Below are 25,815 nucleotides of genomic sequence, written 5' to 3'. Positions count from 1 at the left end.
CCTGAGCTCGGCGGGGGCTGTGGGGGCAAGGGTGGCCTTGCCGGGGCTGAGGGGCCGTGGCGACTCAATGGTGGCTCCCAGTGGCTTCGGGCCAGCTGCTGTCGGGCAGGAGGGCCGGCCCGGGCTGCGGCCGGGCTGCGCCTAGCGCCGCGTGGGCGGGCAGGGCCGATGCCCAAGGGACCGCGGGCCCCGGGCCCTGAAGCCTCCGGGGCCACGTCCCTGTGAGCGACGTGCGGGATCTTGGGCGGGGCGCCAAGCGCGGAAGGGTTTGCCGGGTCACGGCCGCCCTGGGCTGGGAGGTGGTCGCCAAACCCTCCGCCGCCGCCCGATACCCGAGACCTCCGTTCCCCCTGCCTGGGCGGGCGAGGGGGCCCTGCCGGGGCGGGCCGGCCGCCAGGCTGGCGTTAAGGCGCCAGCGCCAGCGAAACTGCGGCTCAAGAGGCAGCCCGCGGCCCCCACCCCCGTCTACGGCCATACCACCCTGAACGCGCCCGATCTCGTCTGATCTCGGAAGCTAAGCAGGGTCGGGCCTGGTTAGTACTTGGATGGGAGACCGCCTGGGAATACCGGGTGCTGTAGGCTTTTTGCCTCCCGCTCCGCCCGCCTTCTCCTTTACTGGCCCGCGGCGGGGGCCGCCGGCTCCGCCCCCGCCGGGCCCCGCTGCAGGCAGTAGTCAAGGTGGTTTGCCTGCCCGAGCGGGAAGCTTGGGCGATGGCAGAAGCGGGAAGAAACTCTTGAGCACAGGTTCTTGGGATCCACGGAGCAGCGCATGCACATGCGATGGCTGCCTACACAGCTGGCTTGCTTGTCTGTGGGGAAAGGCGAGATGGGTCAGGGCCTGGGTTCCTGAGGGGCTGAGAATCAAGGCAGGGATAGAAGAAAGGGGACAGGCCCACATCCCCTGAACCCACGCCGGCGCCCACTCACCTTTGTGGAAAATACGATTGAAAAGTGCCCGCAAGAATCTCTTCAGATGCCTCCAGAGTTGAGGGAAGAAGGGGAGGGGGGAGGCCGGGAGCAGGGTGAGCCCTGAAATCCAACCCTTGTCCGGTCACACCCCAGCAGCCCTCCCACCTCAGCCCCTTCAAGACCCCAGGGCTCCCCCAACCGCGCTGCACAGATCCTGCCCTGACCATAGTCACCACGTTGATCCCCATGTTGAGCAAGATGAAGCTGACCGGGATCAGAAGAATTGAGTATCCTTGCTCCTGGCATTTCCTGGGGATGGGGCCAGTGAACGGCTCGGCTCGGTAGTAGTTTCGCTCACCCATGGCCGTTGGTCCCAGGACTGCCTGGGCCCCCGCCCTCCAGTTTTAACTGGGAGCCAGACTGGGTCATAATGGGGCAGGTGGTGAGGTCACAGTGAGGGAGGGGGATGAAAAGGAGGGCCCAGAGTGGCATTCCCTGGTAACCAGGGTCAGGTAAGCTGAGCCTGGACAGTCAAACGGGGCCCGGTGGCCGGCATACATCCCCTCGAGCGGTCATTCATTCGCTCACCGCCCACTGACTCACTTGTTCAAATGACACATTGCGTCTCTTGGCCCCTCTTGAGACTAGGAAGACCTGGGCCTCAGAGGCCTGCTGAAGGCCTGGCTGGAGTCCAGAGCCTCAGCCTTCTTCATGCCCTTCACTGGGCCTGGAGCTGGACCTGCCCAGATGTGGAACCTCCCAGTTTGGAAGCAACTTCTTGTATGAGGCTCTCTGTGGACAGGGACAGCTGAGACACAGAGGAGGTGCCCAGAGACCAGGGGTTTGGAGTCTGCAGCTGCAGATGTACTTAGTGCATGGTATAGGACCAGGAGGGGCCTGCTGGCAGAACTGTGGCCACTAAACCAAAGGGACCCTCAGGCCAAGAAGGGGACACTGGCTTCTTATTGCAGGAAGCCAAGCGCAGGGACCCAGGCTGGCAGAAGGAGTGGCGCTTCCAAGCCACAGACCACCAATGTTTCCTGGACTCTGGCGCTCTTTATTCCTCTCTCCATGCCCTGCCGCCCCCTGCCCCTGCCCCCGCCCCCATTTGCTGCTGGTAAGTTCATTTTCCCAGTCTGGCTCCCGTGCAGAGAGGGCCTGGAGGCCGAGGTGGAAGGTAGCAGCGAGTTGGCCCGCGCTTGGTCCTCCTGCGGTTGCCGCTTCAGCACCAGACTGTCATACACCTGGTAGTTGGCATTGCCTCCTGGGTTCCGGCTGAGTGGCATGAAGGTGGGCGGGGGTGGAGGGTGCTCGGTAGCCTGGACGTCGGGCAGGAGGTGAGAGGGGCGGAGGAGCAGCGCTGAGCTGGGAGCCGGGGCCCGCTGGTCCGAGGCCTCGGCCAGTACCGTGAGGGAGGCGGAGGTGGCCACGGGGCGCCGCAAGGGCAGGATCTCAGCCCATTCGGCCGCCGGGTGCCGCACCTCGTGGGGATCGCGGGAGTAATCCAAGTGTCCCGTGGAGGGATGCAGGCTGCGGTTGGACTCGCTGTGAGCACAGCTGGGGAGGCTACGTCTGTGGGCCGGTGGGGTGTCGCGCTACCAGGCTTCGGGCCGGTAGCCCCGAGGCACCAGAGCGGATGGAGGCTCAGAGCCCTCCAGACCCAGACTCCGCCGCGGGCCCAGCTGCCGTCCTTTCGGCCCGCGAGCCCCTCGACCTGCACCTGGCCGCCCCCACCGGCGCCCAGCCCCGGCGCCGCCACCTGTGTGCCGGTGTGTCCCTCCACAGCTCCCTCCGACAAAAGCCCACCCACCCCCACCCCGCCCCTCTGGCGTGTCCCCGCGGCCGGGTGCGGGAGCGGGATCGAGGGCAGGGGCCGCTTCCCCGGGCCTGCCGGCCACCAGGGGCGGGGTCCTGAGCTCGGCGGGGGGTGTGGGGCAGGGGTGGCCTTGCCGGGGCTGAGGGGCCGTGGCGACTCAATGGTGGCTCCCAGTGGCTTCGGGCCAGCTGCTGTCGGGCAGGAGGGCCGGCCCGGGCTGCGGCCGGGCTGCGCCTAGCGCCGCGTGGGCGGGCAGGGCCGATGCCCAAGGGACCGCGGGCCCCGGGCCCTGAAGCCTCCGGGGCCACGTCCCTGTGAGCGACGTGCGGGATCTTGGGCGGGGCGCCAAGCGCGGAAGGGTTTGCCGGGTCACGGCCGCCCTGGGCTGGGAGGTGGTCGCCAAACCCTCCGCCGCCGCCCGATACCCGAGACCTCCGTTCCCCCTGAGTGGGCGGGCGAGGGGGCCCTGCCGGGGCGGGCCGGCCGCCAGGCTGGCGTTAAGGCGCCAGCGCCAGCGAAACTGCGGCTCAAGAGGCAGCCCGCGGCCCCCACCCCCGTCTACGGCCATACCACCCTGAACGCGCCCGATCTCGTCTGATCTCGGAAGCTAAGCAGGGTCGGGCCTGGTTAGTACTTGGATGGGAGACCGCCTGGGAATACCGGGTGCTGTAGGCTTTTTGCCTCCCGCTCCGCCCGCCTTCTCCTTTACTGGCCCGCGGCGGGGGCCGCCGGCTCCGCCCCCGCCGGGCCCCGCTGCAGGCAGTAGTCAAGGTGGTTTGCCTGCCCGAGCGGGAAGCTTGGGCGATGGCAGAAGCGGGAAGAAACTCTTGAGCACAGGTTCTTGGGATCCACGGAGCAGCGCATGCACATGCGATGGCTGCCTACACAGCTGGCTTGCTTGTCTGTGGGGAAAGGCGAGATGGGTCAGGGCCTGGGTTCCTGAGGGGCTGAGAATCAAGGCAGGGATAGAAGAAAGGGGACAGGCCCACATCCCCTGAACCCACGCCGGCGCCCACTCACCTTTGTGGAAAATACGATTGAAAAGTGCCCGCAAGAATCTCTTCAGATGCCTCCAGAGTTGAGGGAAGAAGGGGAGGGGGGAGGCCGGGAGCAGGGTGAGCCCTGAAATCCAACCCTTGTCCGGTCACACCCCAGCAGCCCTCCCACCTCAGCCCCTTCAAGACCCCAGGGCTCCCCCAACCGCGCTGCACAGATCCTGCCCTGACCATAGTCACCACGTTGATCCCCACGTTGAGCAAGATGAAGCTGACCGGGATCAGAAGAATTGAGTATCCTTGCTCCTGGCATTTCCTGGGGATGGGGCCAGTGAACGGCTCGGCTCGGTAGTAGTTTCGCTCACCCATGGCCGTTGGTCCCAGGACTGCCTGGGCCCCCTGCCCTCCAGTTTTAACTGGGAGCCAGACTGGGTCATAATGGGGCAGGTGGTGAGGTCACAGTGAGGGAGGGGGATGAAAAGGAGGGCCCAGAGTGGCATTCCCTGGTAACCAGGGTCAGGTAAGCTGAGCCTGGACAGTCAAACGGGGCCCGGTGGCCGGCATACATCCCCTCGAGCGGTCATTCATTCGCTCACCGCCCACTGACTCACTTGTTCAAATGACACATTGCGTCTCTTGGCCCCTCTTGAGACTAGGAAGACCTGGGCCTCAGAGGCCTGCTGAAGGCCTGGCTGGAGTCCAGAGCCTCAGCCTTCTTCATGCCCTTCACTGGGCCTGGAGCTGGACCTGCCCAGATGTGGAACCTCCCAGTTTGGAAGCAACTTCTTGTATGAGGCTCTCTGTGGACAGGGACAGCTGAGACACAGAGGAGGTGCCCAGAGACCAGGGGTTTGGAGTCTGCAGCTGCAGATGTACTTAGTGCATGGTATAGGACCAGGAGGGGCCTGCTGGCAGAACTGTGGCCACTAAACCAAAGGGACCCTCAGGCCAAGAAGGGGACACTGGCTTCTTATTGCAGGAAGCCAAGCGCAGGGACCCAGGCTGGCAGAAGGAGTGGCGCTTCCAAGCCACAGACCACCAATGTTTCCTGGACTCTGGCGCTCTTTATTCCTCTCTCCATGCCCTGCCGCCCCCTGCCCCTGCCCCCGCCCCCATTTGCTGCTGGTAAGTTCATTTTCCCAGTCTGGCTCCCGTGCAGAGAGGGCCTGGAGGCCGAGGTGGAAGGTAGCAGCGAGTTGGCCCGCGCTTGGTCCTCCTGCGGTTGCCGCTTCAGCACCAGACTGTCATACACCTGGTAGTTGGCATTGCCTCCTGGGTTCCGGCTGAGTGGCATGAAGGTGGGCGGGGGTGGAGGGTGCTCGGTAGCCTGGACGTCGGGCAGGAGGTGAGAGGGGCGGAGGAGCAGCGCTGAGCTGGGAGCCGGGGCCCGCTGGTCCGAGGCCTCGGCCAGTACCGTGAGGGAGGCGGAGGTGGCCACGGGGCGCCGCAAGGGCAGGATCTCAGCCCATTCGGCCGCCGGGTGCCGCACCTCGTGGGGATCGCGGGAGTAATCCAAGTGTCCCGTGGAGGGGTGCAGGCTGCGGTTGGACTCGCTGTGAGCACAGCTGGGGAGGCTACGTCTGTGGGCCGGTGGGGTGTCGCGCTACCAGGCTTCGGGCCGGTAGCCCCGAGGCACCAGAGCGGATGGAGGCTCAGAGCCCTCCAGACCCAGACTCCGCCGCGGGCCCAGCTGCCGTCCTTTCGGCCCGCGAGCCCCTCGACCTGCACCTGGCAGCCCCCACCGGCGCCCAGCCCCGGCGCCGCCACCTGTGTGCCGGTGTGTCCCTCCACAGCTCCCTCCTACAAAAGCCCAACACCCCCACCCCGCCCCTCTGGCGTGTCACCGCGGCCGGGTGCGGGAGCGGGATCGAGGGCAGGGGCCGCTTCCCCGGGCCTGCCGGCCACCAGGGGCGGGGTCCTGAGCTCGGCGGGGGCTGTGGGGGCAAGGGTGGCCTTGCCGGGGCTGAGGGGCCGTGGCGACTCAATGGTGGCTCCCAGTGGCTTCGGGCCAGCTGCTGTCGGGCAGGAGGGCCGGCCCGGGCTGCGGCCGGGCTGCGCCTAGCGCCGCGTGGGCGGGCAGGGCCGATGCCCAAGGGACCGCGGGCCCCGGGCCCTGAAGCCTCCGGGGCCACGTCCCTGTGGGCGACGTGCGGGATCTTGGGCGGGGCGCCAAGCGCCGAAGGGCTTGCCGGGTCACGGCCGCCCTGGGCTGGGAGGTGGTCGCCAAACCCTCCGCCGCCGCCCGATACCCGAGACCTCCGTTCCCCCTGCCTGGGCGGGCGAGGGGGCCCTGCCGGGGCGGGCCGGCCGCCAGGCTGGCGTTAAGGCGCCAGCGCCAGCGAAACTGCGGCTCAAGGGGCAGCCCGCGGCCCCCACCCCCGTCTACGGCCATACCACCCTGAACGCGCCCGATCTCGTCTGATCTCGGAAGCTAAGCAGGGTCGGGCCTGGTTAGTACTTGGATGGGAGACCGCCTGGGAATACCGGGTGCTGTAGGCTTTTTGCCTCCCGCTCCGCCCGCCTTTTCCTTTACTGGCCCGCGGCGGGGGCCGCCGGCTCCGCTCCCGCCGGGCCCCGCTGCAGGCAGTAGTCAAGGTGGTTTGCCTGCCCGAGTGGGAAGCTTGGGCGATGGCAGAAGCGGGAAGAAACTCTTGAGCACAGGTTCTTGGGATCCACGGAGCAGCGCATGCACATGCGATGGCTGCCTACACAGCTGGCTTGCTTGTCTGTGGGGAAAGGCGAGATGGGTCAGGGCCTGGGTTCCTGAGGGGCTGAGAATCAAGGCAGGGATAGAAGAAAGGGGACAGGCCCACATCCCCTGAACCCACGCCGGCGCCCACTCACCTTTGTGGAAAATACGATTGAAAAGTGCCCGCAAGAATCTCTTCAGATGCCTCCAGAGTTGAGGGAAGAAGGGGAGGGGGGAGGCCGGGAGCAGGGTGAGCCCTGAAATCCAACCCTTGTCCGGTCACACCCCAGCAGCCCTCCCACCTCAGCCCCTTCAAGACCCCAGGGCTCCCCCAACCGCGCTGCACAGATCCTGCCCTGACCATAGTCACCACGTTGATCCCCACGTTGAGCAAGATGAAGCTGACCGGGATCAGAAGAATTGAGTATCCTTGCTCCTGGCATTTCCTGGGGATGGGGCCAGTGAACGGCTCGGCTCGGTAGTAGTTTCGCTCACCCATGGCCGTTGGTCCCAGGACTGCCTGGGCCCCCTGCCCTCCAGTTTTAACTGGGAGCCAGACTGGGTCATAATGGGGCAGGTGGTGAGGTCACAGTGAGGGAGGGGGATGAAAAGGAGGGCCCAGAGTGGCATTCCCTGGTAACCAGGGTCAGGTAAGCTGAGCCTGGACAGTCAAACGGGGCCCGGTGGCCGGCATACATCCCCTCGAGCGGTCATTCATTCGCTCACCGCCCACTGACTCACTTGTTCAAATGACACATTGCGTCTCTTGGCCCCTCTTGAGACTAGGAAGACCTGGGCCTCAGAGGCCTGCTGAAGGCCTGGCTGGAGTCCAGAGCCTCAGCCTTCTTCATGCCCTTCACTGGGCCTGGAGCTGGACCTGCCCAGATGTGGAACCTCCCAGTTTGGAAGCAACTTCTTGTATGAGGCTCTCTGTGGACAGGGACAGCTGAGACACAGAGGAGGTGCCCAGAGACCAGGGGTTTGGAGTCTGCAGCTGCAGATGTACTTAGTGCATGGTATAGGACCAGGAGGGGCCTGCTGGCAGAACTGTGGCCACTAAACCAAAGGGACCCTCAGGCCAAGAAGGGGACACTGGCTTCTTATTGCAGGAAGCCAAGCGCAGGGACCCAGGCTGGCAGAAGGAGTGGCGCTTCCAAGCCACAGACCACCAATGTTTCCTGGACTCTGGCGCTCTTTATTCCTCTCTCCATGCCCTGCCGCCCCCTGCCCCTGCCCCCGCCCCCATTTGCTGCTGGTAAGTTCATTTTCCCAGTCTGGCTCCCGTGCAGAGAGGGCCTGGAGGCCGAGGTGGAAGGTAGCAGCGAGTTGGCCCGCGCTTGGTCCTCCTGCGGTTGCCGCTTCAGCACCAGACTGTCATACACCTGGTAGTTGGCATTGCCTCCTGGGTTCCGGCTGAGTGGCATGAAGGTGGGCGGGGGTGGAGGGTGCTCGGTAGCCTGGACGTCGGGCAGGAGGTGAGAGGGGCGGAGGAGCAGCGCTGAGCTGGGAGCCGGGGCCCGCTGGTCCGAGGCCTCGGCCAGTACCGTGAGGGAGGCGGAGGTGGCCACGGGGCGCCGCAAGGGCAAGATCTCAGCCCATTCGGCCGCCGGGTGCCGCACCTCGTGGGGATCGCGGGAGTAATCCAAGTGTCCCGTGGAGGGGTGCAGGCTGCGGTTGGACTCGCTGTGAGCACAGCTGGGGAGGCTACGTCTGTGGGCCGGTGGGGTGTCGCGCTACCAGGCTTCGGGCCGGTAGCCCCGAGGCACCAGAGCGGATGGAGGCTCAGAGCCCTCCAGACCCAGACTCCGCCGCGGGCCCAGCTGCCGTCCTTTCGGCCCGCGAGCCCCTCGACCTGCACCTGGCCGCCCCCACCGGCGCCCAGCCCCGGCGCCGCCACCTGTGTGCCGGTGTGTCCCTCCACAGCTCCCTCCGACAAAAGCCCACCCCCCCCCACCCCGCCCCTCTGGCGTGTCACCGCGGCCGGGTGCGGGAGCGGGATCGAGGGCAGGGGCCGCTTCCCCGGGCCTGCCGGCCACCAGGGCCGGGGTCCTGAGCTCGGCGGGGGGTGTGGGGCAGGGGTGGCCTTGCCGGGGCTGAGGGGCCGTGGCGACTCAATGGTGGCTCCCAGTGGCTTCGGGCCAGCTGCTGTCGGGCAGGAGGGCCGGCCCGGGCTGCGGCCGGGCTGCGCCTAGCGCCGCGTGGGCGGGCAGGGCCGATGCCCAAGGGACCGCGGGCCCCGGGCCCTGAAGCCTCCGGGGCCACGTCCCTGTGGGCGACGTGCGGGATCTTGGGCGGGGCGCCAAGCGCCGAAGGGTTTGCCGGGTCACGGCCGCCCTGGGCTGGGAGGTGGTCGCCAAACCCTCCGCCGCCGCCCGATACCCGAGACCTCCGTTCCCCCTGCCTGGGCGGGCGAGGGGGCCCTGCCGGGGCGGGCCGGCCGCCAGGCTGGCGTTAAGGCGCCAGCGCCAGCGAAACTGCGGCTCAAGAGGCAGCCCGCGGCCCCCGCCCCCGTCTACGGCCATACCACCCTGAACGCGCCCGATCTCGTCTGATCTCGGAAGCTAAGCAGGGTCGGGCCTGGTTAGTACTTGGATGGGAGACCGCCTGGGAATACCGGGTGCTGTAGGCTTTTTGCCTCCCGCTCCGCCCGCCTTCTCCTTTACTGGCCCGCGGCGGGGGCCGCCGGCTCCGCCCCCGCCGGGCCCCGCTGCAGGCAGTAGTCAAGGTGGTTTGCCTGCCCGAGCGGGAAGCTTGGGCGATGGCAGAAGCGGGAAGAAACTCTTGAGCACAGGTTCTTGGGATCCACGGAGCAGCGCATGCACATGCGATGGCTGCCTACACAGCTGGCTTGCTTGTCTGTGGGGAAAGGCGAGATGGGTCAGGGCCTGGGTTCCTGAGGGGCTGAGAATCAAGGCAGGGATAGAAGAAAGGGGACAGGCCCACATCCCCTGAACCCACGCCGGCGCCCACTCACCTTTGTGGAAAATACGATTGAAAAGTGCCCGCAAGAATCTCTTCAGATGCCTCCAGAGTTGAGGGAAGAAGGGGAGGGGGGAGGCCGGGAGCAGGGTGAGCCCTGAAATCCAACCCTTGTCCGGTCACACCCCAGCAGCCCTCCCACCTCAGCCCCTTCAAGACCCCAGGGCTCCCCCAACCGCGCTGCACAGATCCTGCCCTGACCATAGTCACCACGTTGATCCCCACGTTGAGCAAGATGAAGCTGACCGGGATCAGAAGAATTGAGTATCCTTGCTCCTGGCATTTCCTGGGGATGGGGCCAGTGAACGGCTCGGCTCGGTAGTAGTTTCGCTCACCCATGGCCGTTGGTCCCAGGACTGCCTGGGCCCCCTGCCCTCCAGTTTTAACTGGGAGCCAGACTGGGTCATAATGGGGCAGGTGGTGAGGTCACAGTGAGGGAGGGGGATGAAAAGGAGGGCCCAGAGTGGCATTCCCTGGTAACCAGGGTCAGGTAAGCTGAGCCTGGACAGTCAAACGGGGCCCGGTGGCCGGCATACATCCCCTCGAGCGGTCATTCATTCGCTCACCGCCCACTGACTCACTTGTTCAAATGACACATTGCGTCTCTAGGCCCCTCTTGAGACTAGGAAGACCTGGGCCTCAGAGGCCTGCTGAAGGCCTGGCTGGAGTCCAGAGCCTCAGCCTTCTTCATGCCCTTCACTGGGCCTGGAGCTGGACCTGCCCAGATGTGGAACCTCCCAGTTTGGAAGCAACTTCTTGTATGAGGCGCTCTGTGGACAGGGACAGCTGAGACACAGAGGAGGTGCCCAGAGACCAGGGGTTTGGAGTCTGCAGCTGCAGATGTACTTAGTGCATGGTATAGGACCAGGAGGGGCCTGCTGGCAGAACTGTGGCCACTAAACCAAAGGGACCCTCAGGCCAAGAAGGGGACACTGGCTTCTTATTGCAGGAAGCCAAGCGCAGGGACCCAGGCTGGCAGAAGGAGTGGCGCTTCCAAGCCACAGACCACCAATGTTTCCTGGACTCTGGCGCTCTTTATTCCTCTCTCCATGCCCTGCCGCCCCCTGCCCCTGCCCCCGCCCCCATTTGCTGCTGGTAAGTTCATTTTCCCAGTCTGGCTCCCGTGCAGAGAGGGCCTGGAGGCCGAGGTGGAAGGTAGCAGCGAGTTGGCCCGCGCTTGGTCCTCCTGCGGTTGCCGCTTCAGCACCAGACTGTCATACACCTGGTAGTTGGCATTGCCTCCTGGGTTCCGGCTGAGTGGCATGAAGGTGGGCGGGGGTGGAGGGTGCTCGGTAGCCTGGACGTCGGGCAGGAGGTGAGAGGGGCGGAGGAGCAGCGCTGAGCTGGGAGCCGGGGCCCGCTGGTCCGAGGCCTCGGCCAGTACCGTGAGGGAGGCGGAGGTGGCCACGGGGCGCCGCAAGGGCAAGATCTCAGCTCATTCGGCCGCCGGGTGCCACACCTCGTGGGGATCGCGGGAGTAATCCAAGTGTCCCGTGGAGGGGTGCAGGCTGCGGTTGGACTCGCTGTGAGCACAGCTGGGGAGGCTACGTCTGTGGGCCGGTGGGGTGTCGCGCTACCAGGCTTCGGGCCGGTAGCCCCGAGGCACCAGAGCGGATGGAGGCTCAGAGCCCTCCAGACCCAGACTCCGCCGCGGGCCCAGCTGCCGTCCTTTCGGCCCGCGAGCCCCTCGACCTGCACCTGGCCGCCCCCACCGGCGCCCAGCCCCGGCGCCGCCACCTGTGTGCCGGTGTGTCCCTCCACAGCTCCCTCCGACAAAAGCCCACCCCCCCCCACCCCGCCCCTCTGGCGTGTCACCGCGGCCGGGTGCGGGAGCGGGATCGAGGGCAGGGGCCGCTTCCCCGGGCCTGCCGGCCACCAGGGCCGGGGTCCTGAGCTCGGCGGGGGGTGTGGGGCAGGGGTGGCCTTGCCGGGGCTGAGGGGCCGTGGCGACTCAATGGTGGCTCCCAGTGGCTTCGGGCCAGCTGCTGTCGGGCAGGAGGGCCGGCCCGGGCTGCGGCCGGGCTGCGCCTAGCGCCGCGTGGGCGGGCAGGGCCGATGCCCAAGGGACCGCGGGCCCCGGGCCCTGAAGCCTCCGGGGCCACGTCCCTGTGAGCGACGTGCGGGATCTTGGGCGGGGCGCCAAGCGCGGAAGGGTTTGCCGGGTCACGGCCGCCCTGGGCTGGGAGGTGGTCGCCAAACCCTCCGCCGCCGCCCGATACCCGAGACCTCCGTTCCCCCTGCCTGGGCGGGCGAGGGGGCCCTGCCGGGGCGGGCCGGCCGCCAGGCTGGCGTTAAGGCGCCAGCGCCAGCGAAACTGCGGCTCAAGAGGCAGCCCGCGGCCCCCGCCCCCGTCTACGGCCATACCACCCTGAACGCGCCCGATCTCGTCTGATCTCGGAAGCTAAGCAGGGTCGGGCCTGGTTAGTACTTGGATGGGAGACCGCCTGGGAATACCGGGTGCTGTAGGCTTTTTGCCTCCCGCTCCGCCCGCCTTCTCCTTTACTGGCCCGCGGCGGGGGCCGCCGGCTCCGCCCCCGCCGGGCCCCGCTGCAGGCAGTAGTCAAGGTGGTTTGCCTGCCCGAGCGGGAAGCTTGGGCGATGGCAGAAGCGGGAAGAAACTCTTGAGCACAGGTTCTTGGGATCCACGGAGCAGCGCATGCACATGCGATGGCTGCCTACACAGCTGGCTTGCTTGTCTGTGGGGAAAGGCGAGATGGGTCAGGGCCTGGGTTCCTGAGGGGCTGAGAATCAAGGCAGGGATAGAAGAAAGGGGACAGGCCCACATCCCCTGAACCCACGCCGGCGCCCACTCACCTTTGTGGAAAATACGATTGAAAAGTGCCCGCAAGAATCTCTTCAGATGCCTCCAGAGTTGAGGGAAGAAGGGGAGGGGGGAGGCCGGGAGCAGGGTGAGCCCTGAAATCCAACCCTTGTCCGGTCACACCCCAGCAGCCCTCCCACCTCAGCCCCTTCAAGACCCCAGGGCTCCCCCAACCGCGCTGCACAGATCCTGCCCTGACCATAGTCACCACGTTGATCCCCACGTTGAGCAAGATGAAGCTGACCGGGATCAGAAGAATTGAGTATCCTTGCTCCTGGCATTTCCTGGGGATGGGGCCAGTGAATGGCTCGGCTCGGTAGTAGTTTCGCTCACCCATGGCCGTTGGTCCCAGGACTGCCTGGGCCCTCTGCCCTCCAGTTTTAACTGGGAGCCAGACTGGGTCATAATGGGGCAGGTGGTGAGGTCACAGTGAGGGAGGGGGATGAAAAGGTGGGCCCAGAGTGGCATTCCCTGGTAACCAGGGTCAGGTAAGCTGAGCCTGGACAGTCAAACAGGGCCCGGTGGCCGGCATACATCCCCTCGAGCGGTCATTCATTCGCTCACCGCCCGCTGACTCACTTGTTCAAATGACACATTGCGTCTCTTGGCCCCTCTTGAGGCTAGGAAGACCTTGGCCTCAGAGGCCTGCTGAAGGCCTGGCTGGAGTCCAGAGCCTCAGCCTTCTTCATGCCCTTCACTGGGCCTGGAGCTGGACCTGCCCAGATGTGGAACCTCCCAGTTTGGAAGCAACTTCTTGTATGAGGCTCTCTGTGGACAGGGACAGCTGAGACACAGAGGAGGTGCCCAGAGACCAGGGGTTTGGAGTCTGCAGCTGCAGATGTACTTAGTGCATGGTATAGGACCAGGAGGGGCCTGCTGGCAGAACTGTGGCCACTAAACCAAAGGGACCCTCAGGCCAAGAAGGGGACACTGGCTTCTTATTGCAGGAAGCCAAGCGCAGGGACCCAGGCTGGCAGAAGGAGTGGCGCTTCCAAGCCACAGACCACCAATGTTTCCTGGACTCTGGCGCTCTTTATTCCTCTCTCCATGCCCTGCCGCCCCCTGCCCCTGCCCCCATTTGCTGCTGGTACGTTCATTTTCCCAGTCTGGCTCCCGTGCAGAGAGGGCCTGGAGGCCGAGGTGGAAGGTAGCAGCGAGTCGGCCCGCGCTTGGCCCTCCTGCGGTTGCCGCTTCAGCACCAGACTGTCATACACCTGGTAGTTGGCATTGCCTCCCGGGTTCCGGCTGAGTGGCATGAAGGTGGGCGGGGGTGGAGGGTGCTCGGTAGCCTGGACGTCGGGCAGGAGGTGAGAGGGGCGGAGGAGCAGCGCTGAGCTGGGAGCCGGCGCCCGCTGGTGCGAGGCCTCGGCCAGTACCGTGAGGGAGGCGGAGGTGGCCACAGGGCGCCGCAAGGGCAGGATCTCAGCCCATTCGGCCGCCGGGTGCCGCACCTCGTGGGGATCGCGGGAGTAATCCAAGTGTCCCGTGGAGGGATGCAGGCTGCGGTTGCACTCGCTGCGAGCACAGCTGGGGAGGCTACGTCTGTGGGCCGGTGGGGTGTCGCGCTACCAGGCTTCGGGCCGGTAGCCCCGAGGCACCAGAGCGGATGGAGGCTCAGAGCCCTCCACACCCAGACTCCGCCATGGGCCCAGTTGCCGTCCTTTCGGCCCGCGAGCCCCTCGACCTGCACCTGGCCGCCCCCACCGGCGCCCAGCCCCGGTGCCGCCACCTGTGTGCCGGTGTGTCCCTCCACAGCTCCCTGCGACAAAAGCCCCCCCCCACACCGCCCCTCTGGCGTGTCACCGCGGCCGGGTGCGGGAGCGGGATCGAGGGCAGGGGCCGCTTCCCCGGTCCTGCCGGCCACCAGGGGCGGGGTCCTGAGCTCGGCGGGGGGTGTGGGGGCAAGGGTGGCCTTGCTGGGGCTGAGGGGCCGTGGCGACTCAATGGTGGCTCCCAGTGGCTTCGGGCAGCTGCTGTCGGGCAGGAGGGCCGGCCCGGGCTGCGGCCGGGCTGCGCCTAGCGCCGCGTGGGCGGGCAGGGCCGATGCCCAAGGGACCGCGGGCCCCGGGCCATGAAGCCTCCGGGGCCACGTCCCTGTGAGCGACGTGCGGGATCTTGGGAGGGGCGCCAAGCGCCCAAGGGTTTGCTGGGTCACGGCCGCCCTGGGCTGGGAGGTGGTCTCCAAACCCTCCGCCGCCGCCCGATACCCGAGACCTCCGTTCCCGCTGCCTGGGCGGGCGAGGGGGCCCTGCCGGGGCGGGCCGGCCGCCAGGCCGGCGTTAAGGCGCCAGCGCCAGCGAAACTGGGCCTCAAGAGGCCGCCCGCAGCCCCCGCCCCCGTCTACGGCCATACCACCCTGAACGCGCCCGATCTCGTCTGATCTCGGAAGCTAAGCAGGGTCGGGCCTGGTTAGTACTTGGATGGGAGACCGCCTGGGAATACCGGGTGCTGTAGGCTTTTTGCCTGCCGCTCCGCCCGCCTTCTCCTTTACTCGCCCGCGGCGGGGGCCGCCGGCTCCGCCCCCGCCGGGCCCCGCTGCAGGCCCCACCTCCTCAGGCCCCTCCCACCACGGCGCGCGACGGCGGGGGCGCTCCCCGCCGGCCCGGCCGGCCAGGCGGCCAGAAGGCGGCCCTGGAAGGCAGCCGCACCCCAGACGCTCCCGGGGTGGCCGGCCCGGACCCAGACTCCGCCGCCGGCCCAGCTGCCGTCCTTTCGGCCCGCGAGCCCCTCGACCTGCACCTGGCCGCCCCCACCGGCGCCCAGCCCCGGCGCCGCCACCTGTGTGCCTGTGTGTCCCTCCACAGCTCCCTCCGACAAAAGCCCCCCCCCACCCCGCCCCTCTGGCGTGTCACCGCGGCCGGGTGCGGGAGCGGGATCGAGGGCAGGGGCCGCTTGCCCGGGCCTGCCGGCCACCAGGGGCGGGGTCCTGAGCTCGGCGGGGGGTGTGGGGGCAAGGGTGGCCTTGCCGGGGCTGAGGGGCCGTGGCGACTCAATGGTGGCTCCCAGTGGCTTTGGGCCAGCTGCTGTCGGGCAGGAGGGCCGGCCCGGGCTGCGGCCGGGCTGCGCCTAGCGCCGCGTGGGCGGGCAGGGCCGATGCCCAAGGGACCGCGGGCCCCGGGCCATGAAGCCTCCGGGGCCACGTCCCTGTGAGCGACGTGCGGGATCTTGGGAGGGGCGCCAAGCGCCCAAGGGTTTGCTGGGTCACGGCCGCCCTGGGCTGGGAGGTGGTCTCCAAACCCTCCGCCGCCGCCCGATACCCGAGACCTCCGTTCCCCCTGCCTGGGCGGGCGAGGGGGCCCTGCCGGGGCGGGCCGGCCGCCAAGCCGGCGTTAAGGCGCCAGCGCCAGCGAAACTGGGCCTCAAGAGGCCGCCCGCGGCCCCACTCCCCGTCTACGGCCATACCACCCTGAACGCGCCCGATCTCGTCTGATCTCGGAAGCTAAGCAGGGTCGGGCCTGGTTAGTACTTGGATGGGAGACCGCCTGGGAATACCGGGTGCTGTAGGCTTTTTGCCTGCCGCTCCGCCCGCCTTCTCCTTTACTCGCCCGCGGCGGGGGGGCCGCCGGCTCCGCCCCCGCCGGGCCCCGCTGCAGGCCCCACCTCCTCAGGCCCCTCCCACCACGGCGCGCGCCGGCGGGGGCGATCCCCGCCGGCCCGGCCGGCCAGGCGGCCAGAAGGCGGCCCTGGAAGGCAGCCGCACCCCAGACGCTCCCGGGGTGGCCGGCCCGGTCCCAGACTCCGCCGCGGGCCCAGCTGCCGTCCTTTCGGCCCGCGAGCCCCTCGACCTGCACCTGGCCGCCCCCACCGGCGCCCAGCCCCGGCGCCGCCACCTGTGTGCCTGTGTGTCCCTCCACAGCTCCCTCCGACAAAAGCCCCCCCCCACCCCGCCCCTCTGGCGTGTCACCGCGGCCGGGTGCGGGAGCGGGATCGAGGGCAGGGGCCGCTTCCCCGGGCCTGCCGGCCATCAGGGGCGGGGTCCTGAGCTCGGCCGGGTGTGTGGGGGCAAGGGTGGCCTTGCCGGGGCTGAGGGGCCGTGGCGACTCAATGGTGGCTCCCAGTGGCTTCGGGCCAGCTGCTGTCGGGCAGGAGGGCCGGCCCGGGCTGCGGCCGGGCTGCGCCTAGCGCCGCGTGGGCGGGCAGGGCCGATGCCCAAGGGACCGCGGGCCCCGGGCCCTGAAGCCTCCGGGGCCACGTCCCTGTGAGCGACGTGCGGGATCTTGGGCGGGGCGCCAAGCGCCCAAGGGTTTGCTGGGTCACGGCCGCCCTGGGCTGGGAGGTGGTCGCCAAACCCTCCGCCGCCGCCCGATACCCGAGACCTCCGTTCCCCCTGCCTGGGCGGGCGAGGGGGCCCTGCCGGGGCGGGCCGGCCGCCAGGCTGGAGTTAAGGCGCCAGCGCCAGCGAAACTGCTCCTCAAGAGGCCGCCCGCGGCCCCCGCCCCCGTCTACGGCCATACCACCCTGAACGCGCCCGATCTCGTCTGATCTCGGAAGCTAAGCAGGGTCGGGCCTGGTTAGTACTTGGATGGGAGACCGCCTGGGAATACCGGGTGCTGTAGGCTTTTTGCCTCCCGCTCCGCCCGCCTTCTCCTTTACTCGCCCGCGGCGGGGGGGCCGCCGGCTCCGCCCCCGCCGAGCCCCGCTGCAGGCAGTAGTCAAGGTGGTTTGCCTGCCCGAGCAGGAAGCTTGGGCGATGGCAGAAGCGGGAAGAAACTCTTGAGCACAGGTTCTTGGGATCCACGGAGCAGCGCATGCACATGCGATGGCTGCCTACACAGCTGGCTTGCTTGTCTGTGGGGAAAGGCGAGATGGGTCAGGGCCTGGGTTCCTGAGGGGCTGAGAATCAAGGCAGGGATAGAAGAAAGGGGACAGGCCCACATCCCCTGAACCCACGCCGGCGCCCACTCACCTTTGTGGAAAATACGATTGAAAAGTGCCCGCAAGAATCTCTTCAGATGCCTCCAGAGTTGAGGGAAGAAGGGGAGGGGGGAGGCCGGGAGCAGGGTGAGCCCTGAAATCCAACCCTTGTCCGGTCACACCCCAGCAGCCCTCCCACCTCAGCCCCTTCAAGACCCCAGGGCTCCCCCAACCGCGCTGCACAGATCCTGCCCTGACCATAGTCACCACGTTGATCCCCACGTTGAGCAAGATGAAGCTGACCGGGATCAGAAGAATTGAGTATCCTTGCTCCTGGCATTTCCTGGGGATGGGGCCAGTGAACGGCTCGGCTCGGTAGTAGTTTCGCTCACCCATGGCCGTTGGTCCCAGGACTGCCTGGGCCCTCTGCCCTCCAGTTTTAACTGGGAGCCAGACTGGGTCATAATGGGGCAGGGGGTGAGGTCACAGTGAGGGAGGGGGATGAAAAGGTGGGCCCAGAGTGGCATTCCCTGGTAACCAGGGTCAGGTAAGCTGAGCCTGGACAGTCAAACAGGGCCCGGTGGCCGGCATACATCCCCTCGAGCGGTCATTCATTCGCTCACCGCCCGCTGACTCACTTGTTCAAATGACACATTGCGTCTCTTGGCCCCTCTTGAGACTAGGAAGACCTTGGCCTCAGAGGCCTGCTGAAGGCCTGGCTGGAGTCCAGAGCCTCAGCCTTCTTCATGCCCTTCACTGGGCCTGGAGCTGGACCTGCCCAGATGTGGAACCTCCCAGTTTGGAAGCAACTTCTTGTATGAGGCTCTCTGTGGACAGGGACAGCTGAGACACAGAGGAGGTGCCCAGAGACCAGGGGTTTGGAGTCTGCAGCTGCAGATGTACTTAGTGCATGGTATAGGACCAGGAGGGGCCTGCTGGCAGAACTGTGGCCACTAAACCAAAGGGACCCTCAGGCCAAGAAGGGGACACTGGCTTCTTATTGCAGGAAGCCAAGCGCAGGGACCCAGGCTGGCAGAAGGAGTGGCGCTTCCAAGCCACAGACCACCAATGTTTCCTGGACTCTGGCGCTCTTTATTCCTCTCTCCATGCCCTGCCGCCCCCTGCCCCTGCCCCCATTTGCTGCTGGTACGTTCATTTTCCCAGTCTGGCTCCCGTGCAGAGAGGGCCTGGAGGCCGAGGTGGAAGGTAGCAGCGAGTCGGCCCGCGCTTGGCCCTCCTGCGGTTGCCGCTTCAGCACCAGACTGTCATACACCTGGTAGTTGGCATTGCCTCCCGGGTTCCGGCTGAGTGGCATGAAGGTGGGCGGGGGTGGAGGGTGCTCGGTAGCCTGGACGTCGGGCAGGAGGTGAGAGGGGCGGAGGAGCAGCGCTGAGCTGGGAGCCGGCGCCCGCTGGTGCGAGGCCTCGGCCAGTACCGTGAGGGAGGCGGAGGTGGCCACAGGGCGCCGCAAGGGCAGGATCTCAGCCCATTCGGCCGCCGGGTGCCGCACCTCGTGGGGATCGCGGGAGTAATCCAAGTGTCCCGTGGAGGGGTGCAGGCTGCGGTTGGACTCGCTGCGAGCACAGCTGGGGAGGCTACGTCTGTGGGCCGGTGGGGTGTCGCGCTACCAGGCTTCGGGCCCGTAGCCCCGAGGCACCAGAGCGGATGGAGGCTCAGAGCCCTCCACACCCAGACTCCGCCATGGGCCCAGTTGCCGTCCTTTCGGCCCGCGAGCCCCTCGACCTGCACCTGGCCGCCCCCACCGGCGCCCAGCCCCGGCGCCGCCACCTGTGTGCCTGTGTGTCCCTCCACAGCTCCCTCCGACAAAAGCCCCCCCCCACCCCGCCCCTCTGGCGTGTCACCGCGGCCGGGTGCGGGAGCGGGATCGAGGTCAGGGGCCGCTTGCCCGGGCCTGCCGGCCACCAGGGGCGGGGTCCTGAGCTCGGCGGGGGATGTGGGGGCAAGGGTGGCCTTGCCGGGGCTGAGGGGCCGTGGCGACTCAATGGTGGCTCCCAGTGGCTTCGGGCCAGCTGCTGTCGGGCAGGAGGGCCGGCCCGGGCTGCGGCCGGGCTGCGCCTAGCGCCGCGTGGGCGGGCAGGGCCGATGCCCAAGGGACCGCGGGCCCCGGGCCCTGAAGCCTCTGGGGCCACGTCCCTGTGAGCGACGTGCGGGATCTTGGGCGGGGCGCCAAGCGCCCAAGGGTTTGCTGGGTCACGGCCGCCCTGGGCTGGGAGGTGGTCGCCAAACCCTCCGCCGCCGCCCGATACCCGAGACCTCCGTTCCCCCTGCCTGGGCGGGCGAGGGGGCCCTGCCGGGGCGGGCCGGCCGCCAGGCTGGCGTTAAGGCGCCAGCGCCAGCGAAACTGCGCCTCAAGAGGCCGCCCGCGGCCCCCGCCCCCGTCTACGGCCATACCACCCTGAACGCGCCCGATCTCGTCTGATCTCGGAAGCTAAGCAGGGTCGGGCCTGGTTAGTACTTGGATGGGAGACCGCCTGGGAATACCGGGTGCTGTAGGCTTTTTGCCTCCCGCTCCGCCCGCCTTCTCCTTTACTCGCCCGCGGCGGGGGGGCCGCCGGCTCCGCCCCCGCCGAGCCCCGCTGCAGGCAGTAGTCAAGGTGGTTTGCCTGCCCGAGCAGGAAGCTTGGGCGATGGCAGAAGCGGGAAGAAACTCTTGAGCACAGGTTCTTGGGATCCACGGAGCAGCGCATGCACATGCGATGGCTGCCTACACAGCTGGCTTGCTTGTCTGTGGGGAAAGGCGAGATGGGTCAGGGCCTGGGTTCCTGAGGGGCTGAGAATCAAGGCAGGGATAGAAGAAAGGGGACAGGCCCACATCCCCTGAACCCACGCCGGCGCCCACTCACCTTTGTGGAAAATACGATTGAAAAGTGCCCGCAAGAATCTCTTCAGATGCCTCCAGAGTTGAGGGAAGAAGGGGAGGGGGGAGGCCGGGAGCAGGGTGAGCCCTGAAATCCAACCCTTGTCCGGTCACACCCCAGCAGCCCTCCCACCTCAGCCCCTTCAAGACCCCAGGGCTCCCCCAACCGCGCTGCACAGATCCTGCCCTGACCATAGTCACCACGTTGATCCCCACGTTGAGCAAGATGAAGCTGACCGGGATCAGAAGAATTGAGTATCCTTGCTCCTGGCATTTCCTGGGGATGGGGCCAGTGAACGGCTCGGCTCGGTAGTAGTTTCGCTCACCCATGGCCGTTGGTCCCAGGACTGCCTGGGCCCTCTGCCCTCCAGTTTTAACTGGGAGCCAGACTGGGTCATAATGGGGCAGGGGGTGAGGTCACAGTGAGGGAGGGGGATGAAAAGGTGGGCCCAGAGTGGCATTCCCTGGTAACCAGGGTCAGGTAAGCTGAGCCTGGACAGTCAAACAGGGCCCGGTGGCCGGCATACATCCCCTCGAGCGGTCATTCATTCGCTCACCGCCCGCTGACTCACTTGTTCAAATGACACATTGCGTCTCTTGGCCCCTCTTGAGACTAGGAAGACCTTGGCCTCAGAGGCCTGCTGAAGGCCTGGCTGGAGTCCAGAGCCTCAGCCTTCTTCATGCCCTTCACTGGGCCTGGAGCTGGACCTGCCCAGATGTGGAACCTCCCAGTTTGGAAGCAACTTCTTGTATGAGGCTCTCTGTGGACAGGGACAGCTGAGACACAGAGGAGGTGCCCAGAGACCAGGGGTTTGGAGTCTGCAGCTGCAGATGTACTTAGTGCATGGTATAGGACCAGGAGGGGCCTGCTGGCAGAACTGTGGCCACTAAACCAAAGGGACCCTCAGGCCAAGAAGGGGACACTGGCTTCTTATTGCAGGAAGCCAAGCGCAGGGACCCAGGCTGGCAGAAGGAGTGGCGCTTCCAAGCCACAGACCACCAATGTTTCCTGGACTCTGGCGCTCTTTATTCCTCTCTCCATGCCCTGCCGCCCCCTGCCCCTGCCCCCATTTGCTGCTGGTACGTTCATTTTCCCAGTCTGGCTCCCGTGCAGAGAGGGCCTGGAGGCCGAGGTGGAAGGTAGCAGCGAGTCGGCCCGCGCTTGGCCCTCCTGCGGTTGCCGCTTCAGCACCAGACTGTCATACACCTGGTAGTTGGCATTGCCTCCCGGGTTCCGGCTGAGTGGCATGAAGGTGGGCGGGGGTGGAGGGTGCTCGGTAGCCTGGACGTCGGGCAGGAGGTGAGAGGGGCGGAGGAGCAGCGCTGAGCTGGGAGCCGGCGCCCGCTGGTGCGAGGCCTCGGCCAGTACCGTGAGGGAGGCGGAGGTGGCCACAGGGCGCCGCAAGGGCAGGATCTCAGCCCATTCGGCCGCCGGGTGCCGCACCTCGTGGGGATCGCGGGAGTAATCCAAGTGTCCCGTGGAGGGATGCAGGCTGCGGTTGCACTCGCTGCGAGCACAGCTGGGGAGGCTACGTCTGTGGGCCGGTGGGGTGTCGCGCTACCAGGCTTCGGGCCCGTAGCCCCGAGGCACCAGAGCGGATGGAGGCTCAGAGCCCTCCACACCCAGACTCCGCCATGGGCCCAGTTGCCGTCCTTTCGGCCCGCGAGCCCCTCGACCTGCACCTGGCCGCCCCCACCGGCGCCCAGCCCCGGTGCCGCCACCTGTGTGCCGGTGTGTCCCTCCACAGCTCCCTCCGACAAAAGCCCCCCCCCACCCCGCCCCTCTGGCGTGTCACCGCGGCCGGGTGCGGGAGCGGGATCGAGGGCAGGGGCCGCTTCCCCGGTCCTGCCGGCCACCAGGGGCGGGGTCCTGAGCTCGGCGGGGGGTGTGGGGGCAAGGGTGGCCTTGCCGGGGCTGAGGGGCCGTGGCGACTCAATGGTGGCTCCCAGTGGCTTCGGGCAGCTGCTGTCGGGCAGGAGGGCCGGCCCGGGCTGCGGCCGGGCTGCGCCTAGCGCCGCGTGGGCGGGCAGGGCCGATGCCCAAGGGACCGCGGGCCCCGGGCCATGAAGCCTCCGGGGCCACGTCCCTGTGAGCGACGTGCGGGATCTTGGGAGGGGCGCCAAGCGCCCAAGGGTTTGCTGGGTCACGGCCGCCCTGGGCTGGGAGGTGGTCTCCAAACCCTCCGCCGCCGCCCGATACCCGAGACCTCCGTTCCCGCTGCCTGGGCGGGCGAGGGGGCCCTGCCGGGGCGGGCCGGCCGCCAGGCCGGCGTTAAGGCGCCAGCGCCAGCGAAACTGGGCCTCAAGAGGCCGCCCGCAGCCCCCGCCCCCGTCTACGGCCATACCACCCTGAACGCGCCCGATCTCGTCTGATCTCGGAAGCTAAGCAGGGTCGGGCCTGGTTAGTACTTGGATGGGAGACCGCCTGGGAATACCGGGTGCTGTAGGCTTTTTGCCTGCCGCTCCGCCCGCCTTCTCCTTTACTCGCCCGCGGCGGGGGCCGCCGGCTCCGCCCCCGCCGGGCCCCGCTGCAGGCCCCACCTCCTCAGGCCCCTCCCACCACGGCGCGCGACGGCGGGGGCGCTCCCCGCCGGCCCGGCCGGCCAGGCGGCCAGAAGGCGGCCCTGGAAGGCAGCCGCACCCCAGACGCTCCCGGGGTGGCCGGCCCGGACCCAGACTCCGCCGCCGGCCCAGCTGCCGTCCTTTCGGCCCGCGAGCCCCTCGACCTGCACCTGGCCGCCCCCACCGGCGCCCAGCCCCGGCGCCGCCACCTGTGTGCCTGTGTGTCCCTCCACAGCTCCCTCCGACAAAAGCCCCCCCCCACCCCGCCCCTCTGGCGTGTCACCGCGGCCGGGTGCGGGAGCGGGATCGAGGGCAGGGGCCGCTTGCCCGGGCCTGCCGGCCACCAGGGGCGGGGTCCTGAGCTCGGCGGGGGGTGTGGGGGCAAGGGTGGCCTTGCCGGGGCTGAGGGGCCGTGGCGACTCAATGGTGGCTCCCAGTGGCTTCGGGCCAGCTGCTGTCGGGCAGGAGGGCCGGCCCGGGCTGCGGCCGGGCTGCGCCTAGCGCCGCGTGGGCGGGCAGGGCCGATGCCCAAGGGACCGCGGGCCCCGGGCCCTGAAGCCTCTGGGGCCACGTCCCTGTGAGCGACGTGCGGGATCTTGGGCGGGGCGCCAAGCGCCCAAGGGTTTGCTGGGTCACGGCCGCCCTGGGCTGGGAGGTGGTCGCCAAACCCTCCGCCGCCGCCCGATACCCGAGACCTCCGTTCCCCCTGCCTGGGCGGGCGAGGGGGCCCTGCCGGGGCGGGCCGGCCGCCAGGCTGGCGTTAAGGCGCCAGCGCCAGCGAAACTGCGCCTCAAGAGGCCGCCCGCGGCCCCCGCCCCCGTCTACGGCCATACCACCCTGAACGCGCCCGATCTCGTCTGATCTCGGAAGCTAAGCAGGGTCGGGCCTGGTTAGTACTTGGATGGGAGACCGCCTGGGAATACCGGGTGCTGTAGGCTTTTTGCCTCCCGCTCCGCCCGCCTTCTCCTTTACTCGCCCGCGGCGGGGGCGCCGCCGGCTCCGCCCCCGCCGAGCCCCGCTGCAGGCAGTAGTCAAGGTGGTTTGCCTGCCCCAGCAGGAAGCTTGGGCGATGGCAGAAGCGGGAAGAAACTCTTGAGCACAGGTTCTTGGGATCCACGGAGCAGCGCATGCACATGCGATGGCTGCCTACACAGCTGGCTTGCTTGTCTGTGGGGAAAGGCGAGATGGGTCAGGGCCTGGGTTCCTGAGGGGCTGAGAATCAAGGCAGGGATAGAAGAAAGGGGACAGGCCCACATCCCCTGAACCCACGCCGGCGCCCACTCACCTTTGTGGAAAATACGATTGAAAAGTGCCCGCAAGAATCTCTTCAGATGCCTCCAGAGTTGAGGGAAGAAGGGGAGGGGGGAGGCCGGGAGCAGGGTGAGCCCTGAAATCCAACCCTTGTCCGGTCACACCCCAGCAGCCCTCCCACCTCAGCCCCTTCAAGACCCCAGGGCTCCCCCAACCGCGCTGCACAGATCCTGCCCTGACCATAGTCACCACGTTGATCCCCACGTTGAGCAAGATGAAGCTGACCGGGATCAGAAGAATTGAGTATCCTTGCTCCTGGCATTTCCTGGGGATGGGGCCAGTGAACGGCTCGGCTCGGTAGTAGTTTCGCTCACCCATGGCCGTTGGTCCCAGGACTGCCTGGGCCCTCTGCCCTCCAGTTTTAACTGGGAGCCAGACTGGGTCATAATGGGGCAGGGGGTGAGGTCACAGTGAGGGAGGGGGATGAAAAGGTGGGCCCAGAGTGGCATTCCCTGGTAACCAGGGTCAGGTAAGCTGAGCCTGGACAGTCAAACAGGGCCCGGTGGCCGGCATACATCCCCTCGAGCGGTCATTCATTCGCTCACCGCCCGCTGACTCACTTGTTCAAATGACACATTGCGTCTCTTGGCCCCTCTTGAGACTAGGAAGACCTTGGCCTCAGAGGCCTGCTGAAGGCCTGGCTGGAGTCCAGAGCCTCAGCCTTCTTCATGCCCTTCACTGGGCCTGGAGCTGGACCTGCCCAGATGTGGAACCTCCCAGTTTGGAAGCAACTTCTTGTATGAGGCTCTCTGTGGACAGGGACAGCTGAGACACAGAGGAGGTGCCCAGAGACCAGGGGTTTGGAGTCTGCAGCTGCAGATGTACTTAGTGCATGGTATAGGACCAGGAGGGGCCTGCTGGCAGAACTGTGGCCACTAAACCAAAGGGACCCTCAGGCCAAGAAGGGGACACTGGCTTCTTATTGCAGGAAGCCAAGCGCAGGGACCCAGGCTGGCAGAAGGAGTGGCGCTTCCAAGCCACAGACCACCAATGTTTCCTGGACTCTGGCGCTCTTTATTCCTCTCTCCATGCCCTGCCGCCCCCTGCCCCTGCCCCCATTTGCTGCTGGTACGTTCATTTTCCCAGTCTGGCTCCCGTGCAGAGAGGGCCTGGAGGCCGAGGTGGAAGGTAGCAGCGAGTCGGCCCGCGCTTGGCCCTCCTGCGGTTGCCGCTTCAGCACCAGACTGTCATACACCTGGTAGTTGGCATTGCCTCCCGGGTTCCGGCTGAGTGGCATGAAGGTGGGCGGGGGTGGAGGGTGCTCGGTAGCCTGGACGTCGGGCAGGAGGTGAGAGGGGCGGAGGAGCAGCGCTGAGCTGGGAGCCGGCGCCCGCTGGTGCGAGGCCTCGGCCAGTACCGTGAGGGAGGCGGAGGTGGCCACAGGGCGCCGCAAGGGCAGGATCTCAGCCCATTCGGCCGCCGGGTGCCGCACCTCGTGGGGATCGCGGGAGTAATCCAAGTGTCCCGTGGAGGGATGCAGGCTGCGGTTGCACTCGCTGCGAGCACAGCTGGGGAGGCTACGTCTGTGGGCCGGTGGGGTGTCGCGCTACCAGGCTTCGGGCCCGTAGCCCCGAGGCACCAGAGCGGATGGAGGCTCAGAGCCCTCCACACCCAGACTCCGCCATGGGCCCAGTTGCCGTCCTTTCGGCCCGCGAGCCCCTCGACCTGCACCTGGCCGCCCCCACCGGCGCCCAGCCCCGGTGCCGCCACCTGTGTGCCGGTGTGTCCCTCCACAGCTCCCTGCGACAAAAGCCCCCCCCCACACCGCCCCTCTGGCGTGTCACCGCGGCCGGGTGCGGGAGCGGGATCGAGGGCAGGGGCCGCTTCCCCGGTCCTGCCGGCCACCAGGGGCGGGGTCCTGAGCTCGGCGGGGGGTGTGGGGGCAAGGGTGGCCTTGCTGGGGCTGAGGGGCCGTGGCGACTCAATGGTGGCTCCCAGTGGCTTCGGGCAGCTGCTGTCGGGCAGGAGGGCCGGCCCGGGCTGCGGCCGGGCTGCGCCTAG

General features: G+C 67.7%; 11 non-coding genes across 11 annotated transcripts; all 11 read left to right on the top strand.

Moving 5' to 3' along the window:
- Positions 1-463: 463 nt before the first annotated feature.
- Positions 464-582, top strand: LOC132415519 (5S ribosomal RNA). The gene has a single exon (XR_009517250.1). It is a non-coding gene; the product is annotated as a 5S ribosomal RNA (ribosomal RNA).
- A 2,699-nt stretch (positions 583-3,281) lies between these two features.
- On the top strand, positions 3,282-3,400 carry LOC132415518 (5S ribosomal RNA). The gene has a single exon (XR_009517249.1). It is a non-coding gene; the product is annotated as a 5S ribosomal RNA (ribosomal RNA).
- A 2,700-nt stretch (positions 3,401-6,100) lies between these two features.
- LOC132415517 (5S ribosomal RNA) lies at positions 6,101-6,219 on the top strand. The gene has a single exon (XR_009517248.1). It is a non-coding gene; the product is annotated as a 5S ribosomal RNA (ribosomal RNA).
- A 2,700-nt stretch (positions 6,220-8,919) lies between these two features.
- Positions 8,920-9,038, top strand: LOC132415516 (5S ribosomal RNA). Its single transcript, XR_009517247.1, has one exon. It is a non-coding gene; the product is annotated as a 5S ribosomal RNA (ribosomal RNA).
- A 2,700-nt stretch (positions 9,039-11,738) lies between these two features.
- Positions 11,739-11,857, top strand: LOC132415514 (5S ribosomal RNA). The gene has a single exon (XR_009517245.1). It is a non-coding gene; the product is annotated as a 5S ribosomal RNA (ribosomal RNA).
- Positions 11,858-14,547: 2,690 nt separating this feature from the next.
- LOC132415513 (5S ribosomal RNA) lies at positions 14,548-14,666 on the top strand. Its single transcript, XR_009517244.1, has one exon. It is a non-coding gene; the product is annotated as a 5S ribosomal RNA (ribosomal RNA).
- A 931-nt stretch (positions 14,667-15,597) lies between these two features.
- Positions 15,598-15,716, top strand: LOC132415512 (5S ribosomal RNA). Its single transcript, XR_009517243.1, has one exon. It is a non-coding gene; the product is annotated as a 5S ribosomal RNA (ribosomal RNA).
- Positions 15,717-16,649: 933 nt separating this feature from the next.
- On the top strand, positions 16,650-16,768 carry LOC132415511 (5S ribosomal RNA). The gene has a single exon (XR_009517242.1). It is a non-coding gene; the product is annotated as a 5S ribosomal RNA (ribosomal RNA).
- Positions 16,769-19,461: 2,693 nt separating this feature from the next.
- LOC132415510 (5S ribosomal RNA) lies at positions 19,462-19,580 on the top strand. Its single transcript, XR_009517241.1, has one exon. It is a non-coding gene; the product is annotated as a 5S ribosomal RNA (ribosomal RNA).
- A 2,692-nt stretch (positions 19,581-22,272) lies between these two features.
- Positions 22,273-22,391, top strand: LOC132415507 (5S ribosomal RNA). The gene has a single exon (XR_009517239.1). It is a non-coding gene; the product is annotated as a 5S ribosomal RNA (ribosomal RNA).
- Positions 22,392-23,322: 931 nt separating this feature from the next.
- On the top strand, positions 23,323-23,441 carry LOC132415506 (5S ribosomal RNA). Its single transcript, XR_009517238.1, has one exon. It is a non-coding gene; the product is annotated as a 5S ribosomal RNA (ribosomal RNA).
- The last annotated feature ends 2,374 nt before the right edge of the window (positions 23,442-25,815 follow it).

The sequence above is a fragment of the Delphinus delphis genome, chromosome 19 (assembly GCF_949987515.2).
Source record: "Delphinus delphis chromosome 19, mDelDel1.2, whole genome shotgun sequence".
Lineage (NCBI taxonomy): Eukaryota > Metazoa > Chordata > Mammalia > Artiodactyla > Delphinidae > Delphinus > Delphinus delphis.
This window is presented reverse-complemented; position numbering and strand designations above follow the sequence as displayed.